This window comes from Muntiacus reevesi, chromosome 1 (genome assembly GCF_963930625.1).
Source record: "Muntiacus reevesi chromosome 1, mMunRee1.1, whole genome shotgun sequence".
NCBI classification, from domain to species: Eukaryota; Metazoa; Chordata; class Mammalia; order Artiodactyla; family Cervidae; genus Muntiacus; species Muntiacus reevesi.
Genome location: NC_089249.1, coordinates 125,957,520 through 125,976,642, shown reverse-complemented (window position 1 = coordinate 125,976,642; position 19,123 = coordinate 125,957,520). Strand labels below are relative to the sequence as shown.

The following is a 19,123-nucleotide window of genomic DNA, read 5'->3' as shown; positions in this document are numbered from 1 at the left end:
CACCCATTCCAGTGTTCTTGCCTAGAGAGTTCCAGCGATAGAGGAGCCTGGAGGGTTCCATGGGGTCACAAACAGTTGGACACAACTGAATGACTAACACTTCTTTTCACTTTCCAACTTTTTTAGAACTCTGCTGCCTACATATTCCTCCCTGTTGCTGTCCAGTATCATTTCACGGAGCAGGTCCTAAAGCCATGACTGCTCAGAGGCCTGGAAGTACCTTGTCTGGCTAGATTCATCCTTCCGGATGGAGAGAGACAGAACTGGCTTCCACTATGGGAGATCTTCTATGTCCTGCCACACTCTAAACTCCAGATCACCTGCTTTAGGCAGCATTTTCTGAGGATTTCTCACAGACTGAAGCGCTCTGTTTATGCTTCTCCCCTGACACATTAAACACAATTTATGACATCATGTCTATACTGTATTCAAATTGAATATCAACTGTCTTGTCAATAAAGTGTGAGCTCCTGAGAGCTTGGTCTGTAACTGTCATATTTTTGTACTCCCAGAGCCTGACAGAGGAGGTTCATCACTTCTAATGAAATGAGTGGGAAACTTAGAGATTGAATGTCTCTCCCTGACCAAAGTATGTTTCCATTCTGAAATTTTGTCATTTGTTAAAATGTGTTATGTATATCTATCTGTAGAGGTCTTTTTTGTACACAAATGGCCTTCAAATATCTCTTCCTGAATAGACGTTAATAATAATAGATGTTAATAATAATAATAATTATATAAAACCAAATAGAATTAAAATTAGAATTCTCTGTTGTTTAAGCATTTGGACTTTGAACTTAGCAGTTTTATTTATTTCTAAAATGTTTGAGCAGAAAGCATGGACATTTTAACTAGTGTCACAGGTGGTTGGAAGAATCAGTTTTTCTCACAAAATCAGTCAAGTGATTCCGAAAAATGTAGGTAGACAAATGAAGAGTGAAAAATACAGGAAATTACTGACTAAATCAGCATTAAACTGCCCTCCTCTCTCTTACAAGAAGTATTCTGATAACTGTGTATTTTTCCCACTTCTTCACTTTTGAAATGACATTTAATTTCAAAATATTAAAATAAGTAATGAAAGTGCTTACCAGTTGTGCAGTTATAATTTCAAATTTGCTAACTTTCTTTGTAATATATACTGTAGTTCAAATATTTCCTCTTAAATAAATATCTGGTTTATGATAAATTGCTGTGATAAAAGTGTTTCATCTGGTGGGAAGAAGGGACTATTCATTTTGCTAATGTACTTCACATCTGTCATTTTCACTCCCAAAATACTTCATCACAGTAGAGAATATAAACCTTACCAAGTAGGTTTACAAAGTATGTTTTCATTTTAAGAATCACTGTCTGTGATATAATTTGGGATACTGAAATTATTAGATCAGTCTTTTTTTTTCTTTTTCCTTTTTATCACCACTAAAGAATAAACATGTTAACTATAGAAATGTCAGCTTTCATATTCTCTGATAAAATTACTTCCAGGATTTATTTTAAACTCAGTTTTTGAGGGTGGGGACTGATTCTTATGTGAGCATTTATACAGAGTTAAGTAATTCTTTACAGTCGATAAGCACTAGCTATTTTGTACTGTTTAGGAAATGTGTGCATTTGCAGTAGGAAAAAAAAGCTGTCAGAGGAAATTTGGGTGGTACCGTTAATTCAATTAACTTAAAACTGAGAGTTATTATATAAAGGGAGGAAACAGATACCAACTGTTGAAAAAGGACTCTGCAGTACTTAGCAGAGTACTGTACAAATAAATAATGTAATAAGTATTGAAATATTTTGGTGAGTAAATTTGAGAAAAGGGTGACATAAAATATGATTTTTGTCTTTCAGAAAAGAAAATTTTTCTTATCACAGTGAAAAAAATTTGGCAGGGAAAAGCCAAAAGAGAATATATTTGTCATTAAAAAATTTTTTTTCTTTAATTTTTTCTATTAAATGACACAGCCAAAGAAAAAGATCTAAATAAGATGTCACTTGAATGAAATAGTCAGAAAGTCATCATAAATATTTTCAGTGAAGTGCATATTTGTGTACTTAATCTAGGAAATATTTAAATAAGTCAAGATGAAAGTATTTACATTTAGTTAAAGTTGTCCATGACTAACTAAAGATATTTAAATATATGTATCAGAAATACACATGTAAGGGTAGTTTTGTTTTCAGCATCCCTACATGGTTAAGATTCTGACCATTAAGGAGTTTGATTAGCCACGTTCAAGAGATTCTTAATGATCATAACTCAGTATGCTGTAGGTCCCCGGGGTAGGAAATGGCAACCCGTTTCGTTTTCTTTCCTGGAAAGTCCCATGCACAAAGCAGCTTGGCAGGCTCAGTGGGAACCCCTGGGATCATGGGATCGCAAAGAGTCAGGCAAATCTGAGAGACTGAGCATGCACGTATGATGTATGTACATATGTGTGTATATATATATATTTATATATAACCAGTATATGTATAAATAAGTGTTATGATATATAATATGCCAGTTTTGCAAGTGGGGTATTAATGCTTGTACTATGAGTCATTTTAAGAAGTAAAAACAGTGACATATCTTAAAATATTTGACAAAAATTTAGCCAAAAATTAAAGAACTCTTTTTAAAGCAAAGTTTTACATAATTTATTATCGATTATGAATCATACCCAAGAATATAGGGAATTGTATTCTGAGTCATATCAATAAGGAGGCAGTAAAATATTATTCACTGCAAATTTATTTCATATTTTCAAAATCTTCTTTTGAATATGTTAATATATATGTATATGGGAGATACAAAAAAGGTAGTGGACATATGGTTTTAATGATTCAATTTTGAAGGCAATTGATAGACTATAGAGATTTGATGGAGCTTCAGAACCTCGGAGAGCTTTGTGAAGAGAATCAGGAAGCCTTAAAACTTCCTGAAATTGTATGCAACTAAGTGTATGTGCTGACTTGAATGTTTCTAAAGAGAGTCTGCAGAACTGTCATGACATTATCATGGAAACAGTGATTTAATTTTACTTAAAAGCAGCCACATGTTATCAATTCCTTATGGATTTAGACTGAAGAATATTTAAATGTATTGAAAACAAATATTTGGTACGTGTTAAGATGTCTGGATACATTTTTAATAAGTTGGGTTTATTGCAAAAAATATGCCTTCATGGACTGATATAGGTTGCAAAAATACATAATTATGGCAATTGGCAGAAATGCGTCAAATAACAGGTGTGTGACAACTGATAGCTGAAATGATATTTAATAGAAATTCATGTGGTAGAATTTCATTTTTTCTTTTCCATTTGGTCATCAAAAATATCTGATAGTATAAAATGAAAATAGATGAAATGAATTTTCATAAATTTCATCTTCTCTGTGAGTTCTTAGGAAGTCCAGAAACTATTCCCGTGAGGATAACTGGAATCTGCAGAATCTATACATTACTTCATTCTGCCACTGACACACAGCTCACTGTAATGGAATATGAGGCCATGGAAGGCAGTTTGTTTACTAGGGCTTCAGGGTTATTTCTCCCCTCACTTTTCCCTTCCCTTGCCCTCCACTCTCATTTTCTTTCCCCATCCTGCTCCTCCCCTTATTTATCAATTCACTTAACGACTTAAAAAATTACAATGCTCTCAAAAGCTATTATTATGACATTTTATTTTCATAAACTTTGTAAAAAGTAGATATCAAAATGCAATAAATGTCAGTCTATCTGAGTTAAAAGGCCATTTCTGTCAACTAAAACAAGGAATGGAATCTACCCCCAAAAAACATTTAAAGTTGGACTAAAGATATATTTATTTTTTAGCAAATCAAAAATAGTTTCTCTTTAGTCTATCTGCTAATAACCTTTTGGCAGCTATATACTACTGCTTACTGTCACTCCACTGAAAAAAGAAAAACTACAAGTTGTCATGAACCGTCCACCAAATGAACTGACTGAAGGAAGTTAATAAGTTTCACTGTGTCCTAATTTGTCATATTTATTCTTCTACCTGAAATCCGTTCTAATACATTATCTTCACAGGAAATCAGTACTAGAAATGAAAGAACATTTTTAAGTGTTAATATTCAAGTGTCTTTGACATATAAATGATACACAGGCTGTATCTCTGTATTTCAAATTTTATGAACCATATCAAAACCGATAGCAAATTATTTAAAGCATAATCATTTCTTGGGGTTGCTTTTAGATACCTTGTAAATAAATATTTTAGAGAAATGACTGTGCTTGAATCACAGAAATCTTAATATTAGGTATCTAAAAGCAATTGGTATTAATAGCTTATGTACATTTATATTTAGTGAATTAATTGGTTTTAAAAATTAATGTGACTAAACTTGATTCTAATCAGCCCTAGAGGTTTTAAATATAATTTATTTACTCATACTTAAATCCAGAGAAAAATCAGTACTTTTAAACTTTATATTAACTGTGTATTTTTCAGTTCTGATACACTATTTGAAATGCAAGTACAGCTTACTGAGATGAAGTACCTAACACCTGTAAACTTAAATTATCATTTTTCCCTAATATTTCCTAAAAATATTTAATGAAGTGTAAAACATAGGGTTAGTTTTCCTGATTTTACATACTATTACATATGTGGAGTAGAACATTTCAGTTTTCATATAATTTAATCTATGAAATTGTAATTAGAATATATTTCATATATTTTAATCTTCTGTTAACCCATGGGAAGTTTAATTTCTAACAGAAATCAAAATGCTCTGTAATCAGTGATTTCTTTAAAATTTTTGAGATAATATTTCATAAGAATCCTAAAATACTTTTGTTCTCTTGGAATGAAAAACATCTGAACTCTCTCCCCAGTTGAATATTTTATGTTTCCATCCATAGCACATTAAACAATCTAATTTAGCCTTGGTTTGTAAAATGGGGATAATTATAACAGGGAAGCCTGGTGTGCTGCAGTTCATGGGTGGCAAAGAGTCGGACACAACTTAGGGACTGAATAACAATATCAAGATAGTAATGTCTGTTTGACTCCCTCATAGCATAATTTTGAAGGTTGGGATGAGGGTCATCTGGGGTACAGATATGAAATAATGTTTGACCCCAAAAAGTACAATTTGCTATAAGTATTCATATGTTTTTAGTGATCTATAAAACATTGTTGATTTCTGATTCTGATCATTTACATGGAACTGTATTCCTGGCTAGAAAATTGGGAACCTGTAATCCAATCCATATATTTTACAGAACAAGAGAAACCCAGTCCATGATTTGTGGAGTGACTAGATCTCAAAATTCTTGACTTATTTCAATACTACTGTTTTATTAAACACATCAACGTGTATATTATATTCATTATCCTATTATTGTCAAGAGATTTCCATTAAGGTTCAAGTCTCTGATAAATAGAGACTTTTTAATCTGGTTTATGCAGGCTTATTTAACTACCAGAAATACATTAAGTTTGAATGAAAATGAATCTGGTCAAATCGGCCAAAAATATTAATTATCACCATCAGCATAGTAATCCACCATATTAATATACAGTTTTATTTGACAGTGTACTTTACATGTATAACTTCAGTCAATAGCATAAATAATATAAGTATAAATAGTACATGGCAAAAAAGATAGAGGAAATTTCATTTCATTTTAGTGTTAAAACTTTATCTAAAATTCTTAATTCAGCAAAATGTTTTCTGATGTTGAATTTACTGGTTTATATGAAAAACTAACCGCTTTGTAGATTCCAAAGAAATGAATTTACATTGTTTTGAAATGTTTACCTAACAGAAACACTGTATTCTAACTAAAACATTATTTAGTCCTGCCCAGAATCCAGTAGTGTCTTTTCTAGCTTAATTTCCTAGAAGTTGTTCTTAATTCCGACCTATGCTCAGTTCTGGCATGCCACGTTGGACCCTTAAGTAAGGATTATGCATTGTTCCTAAAGAAAATGACAGGATAGAAACAAAGATTCTGTCTGAAACCCATAGAGACTTAATTTTTGGAAAAACCTTGGGATTGAATCTGTTTTTATTCTTTTATTAAATCAATAATATCTATCAAGTAGCCTGGATTGAGTTCTCGAATGTTGCTTTTGAATCATGTTTTATAAAGTGTGGACTTTACAGTAAGTGGAGTGGTATTAGGGAAACTCTACTGGTTCTTTTTGTGATTTATTAGGACAACTGAGAAAATCTGCTGCCCATTTTCAGATACATATTATTTGTGGTTTTCTGCTACCAAGAATCATTTTGGCTGTGTAATAAGAGATATACAATTGTTCTTCTGTATCCATGGGGAAAAAGCCAAACAAATGACAGGTACGACACTAAATAAATATTCACAGCATTTGAGTCATAAATTATTTATTTCTGAGTAGCAATCGAGTTATGTTGTCAAAAGAAGTGTCATTCGGCAATGATGAATTGTTAATCTTTGATTCTCTTCTAAAGCCCTTCCTTTTCAAGCTGAATTTTAACTTAAAGAGATTTTTAAATGTGAATAAAAATGTGTTCAAATTTCTTATCAGGAGCCCATGTTTCACACAATTTTCTGAGATAAGTTGTTATTAGAGTTTGAAATGATAGTGGAAAATAATTTTCTCTTTTCTATTGCATAAAGAAATAAAAATATTACTTGTTATAACAAAATCCCACCCGTATAACCAATAACATTACATTATACTTAATTGTTTTGCTCTCCACCTGTGAATAAGTTTTGGGGTTATGGATAAAATAATTACTTAATTAACACTTCAAAAAAATAAAACCAAAACCAACTATCTTCTTTATAAAACTTCTCTATGATTTTTAACATGAGTTTGATCACTACTCTATTTCATAAAACATCTTTGAGAGATATGACACTTCTACAACTGGATATACTAACTTCATGAGAAATTACCCCATGTATATCCATGAAGGAACCAGATACATTTTTAATAATAACTAAGTAGTTTTCTTTAGTCAAGTTTCACAGCATGTACTGTAAAAACAAAATGTATTTTGATCATTTGTCTAGGTTATAGACTGCAGTTTTGTTTCTTTTTATAAAACACAGCTTACTTGCAGCTATTAAAGGATAGGAGAGAACACATTTTTAGAAGCATGTGCAATGTACTAATAGGTATTCTTTATTAAAAGACACTACTTTTACTCAAAGTTTCAGTACTTTTCAAAGAAATAACACAATATATTTTTGTAGAGATGAAATAGACATTCTGAGTGAGCAAGAAGGTGCTGCATATGGTGGTGTCTGAAATGGAAAATCTTGTAGGGAGATGTTGTTAAAAAGGAGCCACAGCTTACATTTAAAAGTCTTTTCAGATACAGCTGAGAATATTCTCAGAAATATCTCAATTTTACAGTTCTGAGAAAGTGTTGTTACTAATTCTTAGGGAGAAGCTATCATCCTAATTCCACTTGGAATTAAACTTGTCAAACTACTCTTGTAGAACACACACACACAATTTAAAAAACTTTAAATGCTGGTTATCATCAAAAGTTGTTAAGGAAAAGATTTTGTTGGGTTGCACAAAAAAAACATGCTCTTTTCTTAGGAATACAGTCTAGAAAGATACGAACAATCAGGATTTTAAAACATTTTGAGAAACAGCAAAGATGGATTTTATTAATTTTTTAAAGTTTATAGTAAGAACAAGGGACAGATGGTATAATTTACTATGTAATTATAGTAATGTATGCTTATACATTCTACGATGGTTTTCATGCTTTTTTCCCTAATCTGGGATCTCATAACAGTGTTGCAAAACAGACAGGACTTTTTTTTTTTGCTTGTTTCAGAAAAACAAGCTATGTTCGAAAATTAGCCTGAGTTTAACTAAAACATAAACCCAGGTCGGAGCTTGGCATTTTTACTTATTTTGTTGTTTTTGCTATAGTACAGTCATTCACACACATGATTCTGTTCCTTTTCAGGGAGAATGAATCTGTGGAGTGGCCCCAGGTCCAGCCAGCCCTCTGTTCACTGAAATAAAACCAAACATGCATTTGATTTCAGGGTCCTTTTCTGTAAAAGAGAGGATTGAATTTCACATTCTTCTTTAGCTACTCCCTATCCTACCCCTTAAGATGTGAAAATGATTTTTAAACTGAAAGGCAAGCAACATGTATAACCAAGGGGTATTGCACATAGAATGCAGAGAGAAGACCAAGATAAAGGGCTCTCTGTATGTTACAGTCTTAAAGACTCACATTGCCTACAAATAAAAAATCATGGAGGTGGAAAATCATGACTGCTGCTTTGAGCTCTCTTGGAGAATGAGAGTTGCAAAATATTGAGGACAGGTGTTCTCATGGTCAGAAAGAAATTTAGAGAACTCTTAAGTCAGTTGATTCTGAAAAATAGTGTTGGGAAGAAAATATTTAGGGAGCATTTAGATAAAAAGACAGTGATAATGGGGCAAGAAGAGACCCTTCCCTAGTAAGGCATGTTAACTTTTGTATTACAGTACTACATTGGTATTAATTTATCTGTGTATGTCACCATAGAATGAGTTCTTGATATTTTTGTGGTCAATATAAAAATATCAGTGCAGACTTAGATCAAAATCAGGTTAGATGGATTTTTAGGAAAATAAACAACCTGAAAGAATTTGACTGATAGTTCAAATTAGACTGGCAAGTGGTCTCTAAGGATTGGCCATATGCTGCTATGATTAACCACTTTTTTAGTGTATATTTTTATCTATTACTTAGAGATCTGCTTTAATAGTGCCATATGCCTTTCCCAAACTCAGACTTCTGTTCAACTTTTTGTTTAATGAAGAAATAAAATCTTAAAATGTTGGTCTGTGTGTTCTAACATTCTATTTTTTGCTGTTAAATCAATATATTCTCTTTAAAACAACCAATAAATTGTGCTACCTACATCCTTGCCTCCAAATGGATCTGTGTCAGAACACAAAGTTAGAACTGAGAGGCCTTTGATTAATGTCACTAAATGTTTCTGTAGGATAAATGTATTGTCACTATTTGTTGTTGTTAATTGTTAAGTCATGTCCAACTCTTTATGACCTCATGAACCATAGAAAGTTAAATTTCTCTGTCCTTCAGCATCTGCTAGAGTTTGCTCAAATTCATGTTCATAGAGCCAATGATGCTATCCAACTGTCTCATCCTCCACTGCCGCTTTCTCCTTTTGCCTTCAATCTTTCCCAGTGTTAGGGTCTTTTCCAATGAGTAGGCTTTTCTCAACAGGTGGCCCAATTATTGGAGCTTCAGCTTCAGCAACAGTCTTTCCAATGAATATTCAAGGTTGATTTACTTTAAGATTGACTGGTTTGATCTCCTTGGACTGTAAGGAGATTGTCACTAACCATGACTTTAGTTTGGTAGTAAATTTACTGTCCTCATTCCCCAAATGAACAAAATATTCCATTTATTTAAGTATAATTTCCTTTTCCTTCTCACAAAATATGTTTTAAAAAGTTTTTTTCCAATTAATAATGGTATTTTGTTATTGTGTGCAAAGCTGAAGCTCCAATACTTTGACCACCTCGTGGGAAGAGACATCTCATTGGAAAAGACCCTAATGATGAAAGATTGAAGGCAAAAGGAGAACGGGGCAGCGGAAAATGGGATGGTTAGATAATATCATTGGCTCAATGCATGTGCATTTGAGCAAACTCCAGGAGATAATGGAAGACAGAGGAGCTTGGTGTGCTGCAATCCATGGGATCACAAAAATTTGGACAAGACTTAACAACTGAACAACAGTGATGCTACTTTGTTTTAGCAATTTTTCCAAATGGAGTTGTAGTTTACATATTTGAATTACTGAAGACTTAAAAATGGGAACATAGACTTCCAGTAGAGAAGCCGCATGTATAGACAACTTGTAATGTTTCTGTGGAGTAATATAAGATGGCAAGATGTATCCAAAAAAAGTTTTCCACGAGGCCAAGAGTTTCACTTTTGCAATACTATATACATGGCATTGGAAACTATTTTTCACAAAGATAGCATATATTCTTTTAAAGATATTTCTATGAATGTTTTACTGACTTATGGGGAATAGTCAGTAGCTACATTAAAATTGATAAGCTCACATAAATGTACCATATTCTATGTTATTTGCTATCTGTTAACATTGAATCCAGGTAACAGTAACTGATAGTAAAGACAGACAATTAAAATATTTTTAATTTATTCAAAAGTTTAACAAATATTTTTGTGCAATAGATGACAACTAAGAAACTAAGTAGAAAAGTAAAATACAAAGTTTACTGGTCTAGCAACACTTGTGTAACTCAGTGATTTAAATTTAGCATCTACTTTGCCACTGTTGATTTACCTTGAATCCTTAACTAAAGTATATGTTGTTTCTGAAACATTCTTAACATATAAAGGTATAAAAGCACATAGTATTGTTAAATTTTAGATTAGAGTGGATTTCTTACATACTCTATTTTACATAGTAGCAACTTTGTTTTCAAAGGGGAAATTGGTAACCATCTGCTATTTCAATATCAGGGTCTACCACATAGTACAATACCTCAATATTAGCCTAGCTTATATTACCATATCTTTTGCTGTATGAGCTTCTATTTTTAGTGGCTGATCAAAATTAATGTGGTTCTTCTACCCAATGGCATTTATTTTGGTTATAAGATTAGAAATGTAAATTTGCAATAAAAAAAGAAAATAAGAAGCTGGTTTTAATGAATATTTTACACATGACTAATTAACAGAATCCCCTACAGGAATTTGGAAGTAATAAGGAATTGACTGCAAATAAATTAAAAATTAATAAAGGAGTCTCCAAACAACTTTGTTTATGAACATTTAACAGTTTCTTTCTTAGTTATGAATATTTCAAGCTGTTTTGTTATTCAGCATGTATTATTCTTGTAGAGTTCATAATTTTAGAGGTGATTATACAAAAAGGGAGTAACAAACAAAACAAAATGTCTTAAAATGATAAAAACCCGCCTTGGGAAAACTGACTAATGTAAAAATAATGGCTTAATATTCATGGTTTTTGTCTAACAATACCTGCAAAATAGAGTCTGAATCCATTGAAGGATCAAGACCCTTAAAAGGAGCTAAAGAAAACCCAGCAGCTTGATTTCCATGAGCAATAAAAATGCTTTTAGGGAAGAAATTTTTGAGTTGAAGATAATGCTGCTCTTTGCCAAATGTTTTGAAAATTAGTTTAAATGATATAGATTCATTCTTGCATGTAAATTGGTGAAAACATCTTCCCAAAAGGAATATTATCACAGCATCCTCTTTCAAGTATATTTAATCTTAATTTATTCAGGCAGCTGAATATTTATGGGCACTTTCCTTCAGTGTTTGCAAACTAAAGACATAAGTTGAAGAACTTTAGCTGAAATATGTCAAGAACCAAATTTTTAAGCAACTTTAATTTTTTCCCCAAATTAAAATGGAATAAACAGATTGAGTGACAATGATTCCTTTTACTTATCTCCTCTCAGTGGAAACAACACTGGTAAATTCAGTTGTGATTGGTACACAAACGATGAAATACATTTGGAAAATATGTTACATGAACTTTTTTACATAAAACATTTGAATACATATGAAGAACAAATTTGTTTCATATGAACAGAATACATTTATAATAAATTGACACAAATGATAATAGTTTGTACTATTTGGTAAGAAGAAGAGGTTGTAAGCTACTCAATTATAGGTCATAAATACCTTGCAATATTAGATCTCTTAATATATCTGCAGATATACCAGAGATGTCTTATAGTGAAATAATAGACATATAAGAGTGTTATAGTTTTGAAAGCATTTCAAAAGAAAAAAAAGGTCAGATTCCCAAATTTAGATTTATTGATATTCCATTTTTCTCCCAAATTGGAAACACAGTAATTAAAAAAAAAAATCCTACTAAAACACTACAAACCTTTTAATAGGAAAGAAGTTTTCCATGCCACCTACAAATTTTACTGGTCAGTTGCTCAGTGTGGCCTACTTTTGTGACTCCATGGACTGTAATCTGCCAGGCTCCTCTGACACAGGATTCCTCTGGCAAGAATACTGGATTTCCTCTTCCAGCCAAATTCTAAAATCAAACTTAATTACAAATGATCAGATGTAAGGTGTTCTCATTACTATCTGTCCTTCTATAAATCTACCTACAAGATAAGCTTTTCACTTTAAAGGAAAAAAAAATCCATTACTTGGTATTGGTGATCAAAATCAGAATCACTAATGACGTGTGCATTTCTTACTGTAGTTTGGGTGTAGAATGCTTTTTTTTTTTTTTCTGGAAAGATAAAAAAGCAGAAAGACTTAAGTCAGCATGTTATTGTGCTTCAGATGGATTGATTGCATTTGGTTAGAAAAGACTGAAATATAAATGTTGAAGGAAGAGAAAAGAGAAAACCAAGAGGAACAAAACAGTGATATGAGACAGGGAGGGAAGGTGGAGGGGTCTCTGGCCTTCATCCAATAGTGCTTAGGTATTATATGTGTCATGGCCAGAGTTCCTTGTAAATACATTCCTTAAAAATACATAATTTGCTTAACTTTCCTTCCTTTAGCCCAAACAGAATACATCCGAAAGAGACACTGATCTCTCTCTCAGTTCAGTGCAGTTCAGCCACTTAGTCATGTCCAACTCTTTGCAACCCCATGGACTGAAGCATGCCAGACTTCCCTGTCCATCACAAACTCCTGGAGCTTGCTCAGACTTATTGCTCATTGTGTCAGTGATGCGATCCAACCATCTCATCCTCTGTCATCCTCTTCTCCTCCTGCCTTCAATCTTTCTCAGCATCAGGGTCTTTTCCAATGAGTCAGCTCTTTACATCAGGTGGGCAGAGTATTGGAATTTCAGTTTCAGCGTCGGTCCTTCCAATGAACACCCAGGACTGATTTCCTTTAGGACTGACTGGTTTGATCTCCTTGCAGTCCAAGGGACTCTCAAGAGTCTTCTCCAACACCACAGTTCAAAAACACCAATTATTCAGTGCTCAGCTTTCTTTATATCCCAACTCTCACATCCATACATGAATACTGGAAAAACCATAGCTTTACCAGACCAATATTTGTCGGCAAAGTAATCTCTCTGTTTTTAAATATGCTGTCTAGATATGCTATAGCTTTTCTTCCAAGGAGCAAACGTCTTTTAATTTCATGGCTGAAGTCACCATCTGCAGTGATTCTGGAGCCCAAGAAAGCAGCATATGTCAATGTTTCCATTGTCTCCCCGTCTATTTGCCATGGAGTGATAGGACCAGATGCCATTATCTTCATTTTATGAATGTTGAGTTTAAGCCAGCTTTTTCACTCTCCTCTTTCCCTTTCATCAAGAGGCTCTTTAGTCCTTCTTCACTTTCTGCCATAAGGGTGGTGTCATTTGCATATCTGAGGTTATTGATATTTCTCCCAGAAATCTTGATTCCACCTTGTGCTTCATCCAGCCTGGCATTTTGCATGATGTACTCTACATATAAGTTAAATAAGCAGGGTGACAATATACAGCCTTGACGTACTCTTTTTTCTATTTGGAACCAGTCTGTTGTTCCATGTCCAGTTTTAACTGTTGCTTCCTGACCTGCATACATATTTCTCAGGAGGCAGGTCAGGTGGTCTGGTATTCCCATCTCTTTCAGAATTTTCCACAGTTTATTGCGATCCACACAGTCAAAGGCTTTGGCATAGTTCATAAAGCAGAAGTAGATATTTTTCTGGAATTCTCTTGCTTTTTCAATGATCCAGCAGATGTTTGCAATTTGATCTCTGACTCCTCTGCCTTTTCTAAAACATGTTTTATATAATGTTGATGCCTGGCTTGGAGAATTTTGAGCATTACTTTGCTAGCCTATGAGATGAGTGCAATTTTGTTGTAGTTTGCACATTCTTTGGCATTGCCTCTCTTTGGGATTGGAATGAAAACTGACTTTTCCAGTCCTGTGGCCATTGCTGAGTTTTCCAAATTTGCTGACATATTGAGTGCAGCACTTTCACACCATCATCTTTTAGGATTTGAAATAGCTCACCTGGAATTCCATCACCTAAACTAGCTTTGTTCATAGTGATGCTTCCTCAGGCCCACTTGATTTCATATTCCAGGATGTCTGGCTCTAGGCAAGTGGTCACACCATTGTGATTCTCTGGGTCATGAGGATCATTTTTGAATAGTACTTCTGTTTATTCTTGCCACCTCTTCTTAATTTTTCCTTTTTTCCTGTGCCTTTAGCTTCTCTTCTTTTCTCAGCTATTTGTAAGGCCCCTCAGACAGCCATTTTGCCTTTTTGCATTTTTTTTTTTTGGGGGTGGGGAATGGTTTTGATCACTGCCTCCTGTACAATGTCTCTCTAGTGATCTTCTCTTCACACCCCTTCTGCTCCTTCCCGCTTCTTACCTCCCCCTCCTCTCTTTTCTCATGTTCCTCCTTCCCTCTTCCTTCTCCTTTTTCTTCTTCTGTCATTCCTTCTCTTGCCCTCCTTGCCTCATTTCTTCACTCTCCTTATCTTTCTTCTTGCATGTTCCTTAACTCAGAGAAGTATGATTTGTAAATAAAACTATAGAAAAAATGTTATATTTTGGACTATAAGTACATGATTATAGGCCCTGTGTTCTTAGGAATATTACCACTATGAGTTGCTTTTGTCTAAACATTCAACAAAATAGCCAAGACATTTTACTTTACTTTTCATCTTCTCATAGACAAAACAAATTTTTGACTTTATCAGAATATCAGCATCACATGGATAAAATTTATATCAGCACTAAATAAAATTTGTTTCAAGGATCTAAATGGTTGCAACTAAATGATTAAGTAGCGATACTACAGTTGAGTTCAGATACTCATTTTGATCTCAAAAACAGTAACAATATAAGAATGTATTTACCTACTCCCTTTTTATTAGTTCTACTGCCAGGCACTCCTGTTTTGTTATTTACAGATAAGATTTGAACATTGAGAGAAATTTAGCCTTTATTAATAGATACATAATGTAATCTAAAATAAAAAACTTAAAACTCTGAAATTGCAAGTCTGTCATTGCTATCACTTTCATGTCATTCCCTCCTTGAAAATTCATACAGATAAGTTAGAGAGTTTATAGAATATGTGAGGTTACAATTATTTGCCTTGACTTCCAAGCAAACAACAAATACATGCATTCAATTAAAGTTAAGTTTATTTTAAAAGTTAAAGACAATTTCTGATTCTAGCATGATCCAAAGTCTATAAAATACTTGATGGATGCAAACTCTTCATTCTATTAACTATTTCAGGGTGTTAATGTCACAGCTGGCAAGCTGTTTCTTCCTGAGAATTTAAATTATATCCTTGTACCCCAAAAGAATTAATGATCCTTTTCATTTAGCGATACATTAGGCACCCTAGCGAAATAATTGCCCAAACACAGTCTCAAGAGTCAGGAAATTCAGAATGTAGTTTTAATACCATTTCTAGTGGAAATCTGTCATATTGAATAATTCAGTCAAGAGAGAGTATCCTAGTACTTCAGTACCCTCACTGGAAAAGCAATTGCTTTGATATTTTAAAATAATATCCTTTAATAACTATTGTATAATAATGAGAATACGAAAAGAACTGCAACGGTTTTTTTTTAATGATTTTTGTTTAAAGATACTACTGAAGAATTCCCTGTGAACCAGTGGAAAATGTTCTGTCTTTAATATTTGGAAATTTCTGTTCTAGAGGTGAAAGTTAGGTAAACAACTTTGACTGCTTATACTTGTCTCAAATGGACTGAAGAAAACAGTTGAACAATTAATTTTTTCCCATGCTTCCAATAATATCAAAGGCCAAGGAATACAAAAAGAGCTATTTTTTTTAGCAACCTATTTATGCTTATTTTTGAAACTTATGATTGTGTCTCTATGGGCAGAAATTTTCCCATTCTGCCTTCGTGTGCATGGTCAGCCACTAAGTCATGTCTGACTCTTTGAGACCACATGGACTCTGTCCCATGGGATTTCTCAGGCAAGTATACTGGAGGGGGTTGTCTCTTCCTTTTCCAGGGGATCTTTCCTACACAGGGATAGAGCCCGCATCCTCTCTGTCACTTGCTTTGGCAGGCAGACTCTTTACCACTGAGCCACTCGGGAAGCCCTATAGGTGTTTATATTTTGGGGTTTGTGTGTGTTATTCAGATGTGTCCAACTCTTTATGACCCTATGGACTGTAGTCTGCTGGGCTCCTCTGTCTATGGGATTCTCCAGGTAAGAATACTGGAGTGAGTTGTCATTCCCATCTCCAGGGGATCTTCACGACCCAGGGATCAAACCCTTGTCTCCTGCTTATATTCTGGAAGAGCTACTAAATTACCAAGCTACACTTTTTAAACATAGAGTCTTTTAAAAAATACTATTTGAATACCTTCCAACTAAGCTATTTATGTGCATACTATATATAATATGTGTTTATATGCCTAATTCACTTTAAAGATGAAGAAGTAGCCACTCTTCTTAATTTACGTATAACATATTGTCATTTATGAAATGTTGCATTTTCAAAATTAAATTGAGACATTATAAAGTCAATGGTAAAAATAATCTATCATTCATCTACAGTATTAGAGAATTTGAATTAAAAGTAGATTTCTTAGTCTCTGAAACACTTATATATGTGATAACTGGTGGAAATTTTAGCATGTTGTGTTTGATCAGAATATGCTGAGCCCTACATTTCTGTTATTGGTGGAGACTGGGAGTGGGAAGAAGAGGATGACCAAGGGATAGGAAATACTCACCTTACAGAAAAGAAAGTGTTGGATTTCAAGTATGAAAGAAAATTCTCTGATTCTACATGGTAACTTTTCAGAACAAAAATTTGAGTAATCATTAACAAAATTAACTGAAAATAGTGATGACATTTTCTGTGAGAATTTAAAACAGAAGTATTTGTTTTATAAATTTGGTCTACATAAGACAAAGCTGCTAATTAATCGAACTTCAATTAAACCAATATTTCACTGAGAAGATGTTTGTAGAACATACTCTCTATAATTATGAGACTAAGACTTAAGTGGTGCAATGGGGATTGAGTTTGAGAAAGAGCTGTGCAAACAATGATATGACTGGAAATAATAAATGGAATAAAAGAATGCGTATGTCTTTAAAGAAATATTGCTTAGTGGGGGTAAGTAGGCCACAGATCAAAGGCTGAGCTCACTATTTCCACCAGCTTGCACATTATATACTATTAATCATTCTTCTAGTTATGAATTGATAATGTGTTTCTTTTAATATAAACAGATAGAAGGTATTTGACTTATTTCCTTTTTGAGTACAGAGCCAAATATGTTATTTCCAATTTGAAAGTGACCTTTAAACAAAGAATTTTATTTTAAAAAGTATATCATATATATGTTCATTTATGAGTACAAACAAATAAAATAAATAGCTGAAATCTAAAAAAGAAGGCCAATATGTGAAATTCAAAAATCACACCAAAATCGAAATGGGATCTAGAAATCCATATAGAAGTGAAACTCTATGGCTATTGCTTTGTTAATGAGTGATACATCAGATTTAAGCTATTACACTTGACACCATATTCTTAGTAAACTGAATCTATAGTCTTTAGATCCAAAGAAACACACATCCAGAGAAAAAGAAATGTTGGGTATTGGAAAGAATATTCAAATTGATGACAAGAAATGGAGATCAGCTGATGTGGAAAAAATGGCAAATTGCTGCTTACAAAGTTTATGTATTACATTAGATAAAATTATCTTATTGAAATTTGAGGGCTATAAAGCAAAATGTAATCACTAAAAAATCTAGATTTTAAAGTAAGCCATTGCATATTTTTCTTTCACATTTTCAAAAGTCTGTTGAAATACTCTATCTTGTAATCATCCATTTACCACAATTATTAGTCAGTATTTAAAATAAATGTTCTTTGACAATTTAAACATTATATATTATTGCTTTGTTTTTAGTATGAAAATTTACTCCTTTTCCATTTCCTGAAATAAAGCTGTTAAATACCCTTTACCCAGTGATTTATAAATTCAATTTGTTTTTAAATAAAAGTACAGTGGTGCAATGATAAAAATTAGTATCACTGAAGCTTTTAATTAAAGTCTAAAATATGTATGTCACTGTTAAAGAAATTAAAATTTTCAGAGCTTTAATAAGAAAAGCTATTTTTAAGGGCTCCTGAAGCAATTGTGCTTTTGAAGATAAGTCCTAAAACAGCTTCAGTCTGGCATTTTGATTTTATTCTGTTTAATCTTTAAATCTTGCTTTCATGGATATTTTCTCCATTTGTATGTGTGTGTGTGTGTGTGCAAGAAAGCACCAAGAATGTATGTGCCTGGAAGGGAGAACGTTTTGCAAAACTTAGGAAGCAAACAAGGTTTCAGTTGAAAATGTGGAGAGTTGCCCCAGAAGCTCTGGCAGTGATTCTGAAAAAACCATGAATTTTTAAAAAGAATCTTACGGGATTTTCTGCATTAAACTGTAGTATAAAAGGACCGATTTTGTCTGGACTCATCAGGGGTGCAGGGTAACCGGCAGTATTAATAGGGACTCTAAGCTACAAGAACCCGCAGGTAGTGGATGAACAGCTGGGGAACAGTTTGACTCACAGATGCTTCCATGTTGGTAGAGGGCCTGTGGTGAAATTCATGGATGTTTTACAAATAACAAATCCATTGCCATTCCAGCTGTGCATTCTCAAGCTGCAGGTAATAGTGGAGGATCTTTATGCCAAGTGCCCCCAGAACTAAAACAAAATTGCTTGTATAACACAAAGCCCTTACTGGATAATAACTCTTCCTCAAGAGTCAGATCATTCATCTGTCAATACTGAAAGCCAAGATTCTTATTTAACATCGCAGTGAACTGGCAAAGTACCTGGGAAGCAAATAGGAACCTTGCTTTCACTTAAATTTCTGCTTTACCTTCCATATTTATCAGGCCCGCTTCCTGAATATTTAAATATGCAGAGATCTCCAGTCAACTCTAGCCTCATCCCTTGGCAATTTGTTAAGGCTTAGGGTCTCAGTATAGATTTTCTTCACTGAATAAAGCCTTGTGGAAATGTGGACTCTGCCAGTTAAGTGAGTCCAGTAAGAAATAACCAGGCAGTATGAAAACCATTATGATGTTAAGGTTCTGGCGGCAACTCTGAATTATTCATCACCCTTCC

General features: G+C 33.4%; 1 long non-coding RNA gene across 1 annotated transcript in view; it reads left to right on the top strand.

Annotated features, from left to right (window-relative positions):
* The first annotated feature begins 2,350 nt into the window (after positions 1–2,350).
* LOC136163659 (uncharacterized) overlaps positions 2,351–19,123 on the top strand; it is a 37,257-nt gene continuing 20,484 nt past the window's right edge. The window contains exon 1 of the long non-coding RNA XR_010662286.1: positions 2,351–2,418. This is a non-coding gene — a long non-coding RNA (uncharacterized lncRNA). The remainder of the gene's footprint in view (positions 2,419–19,123) is intronic.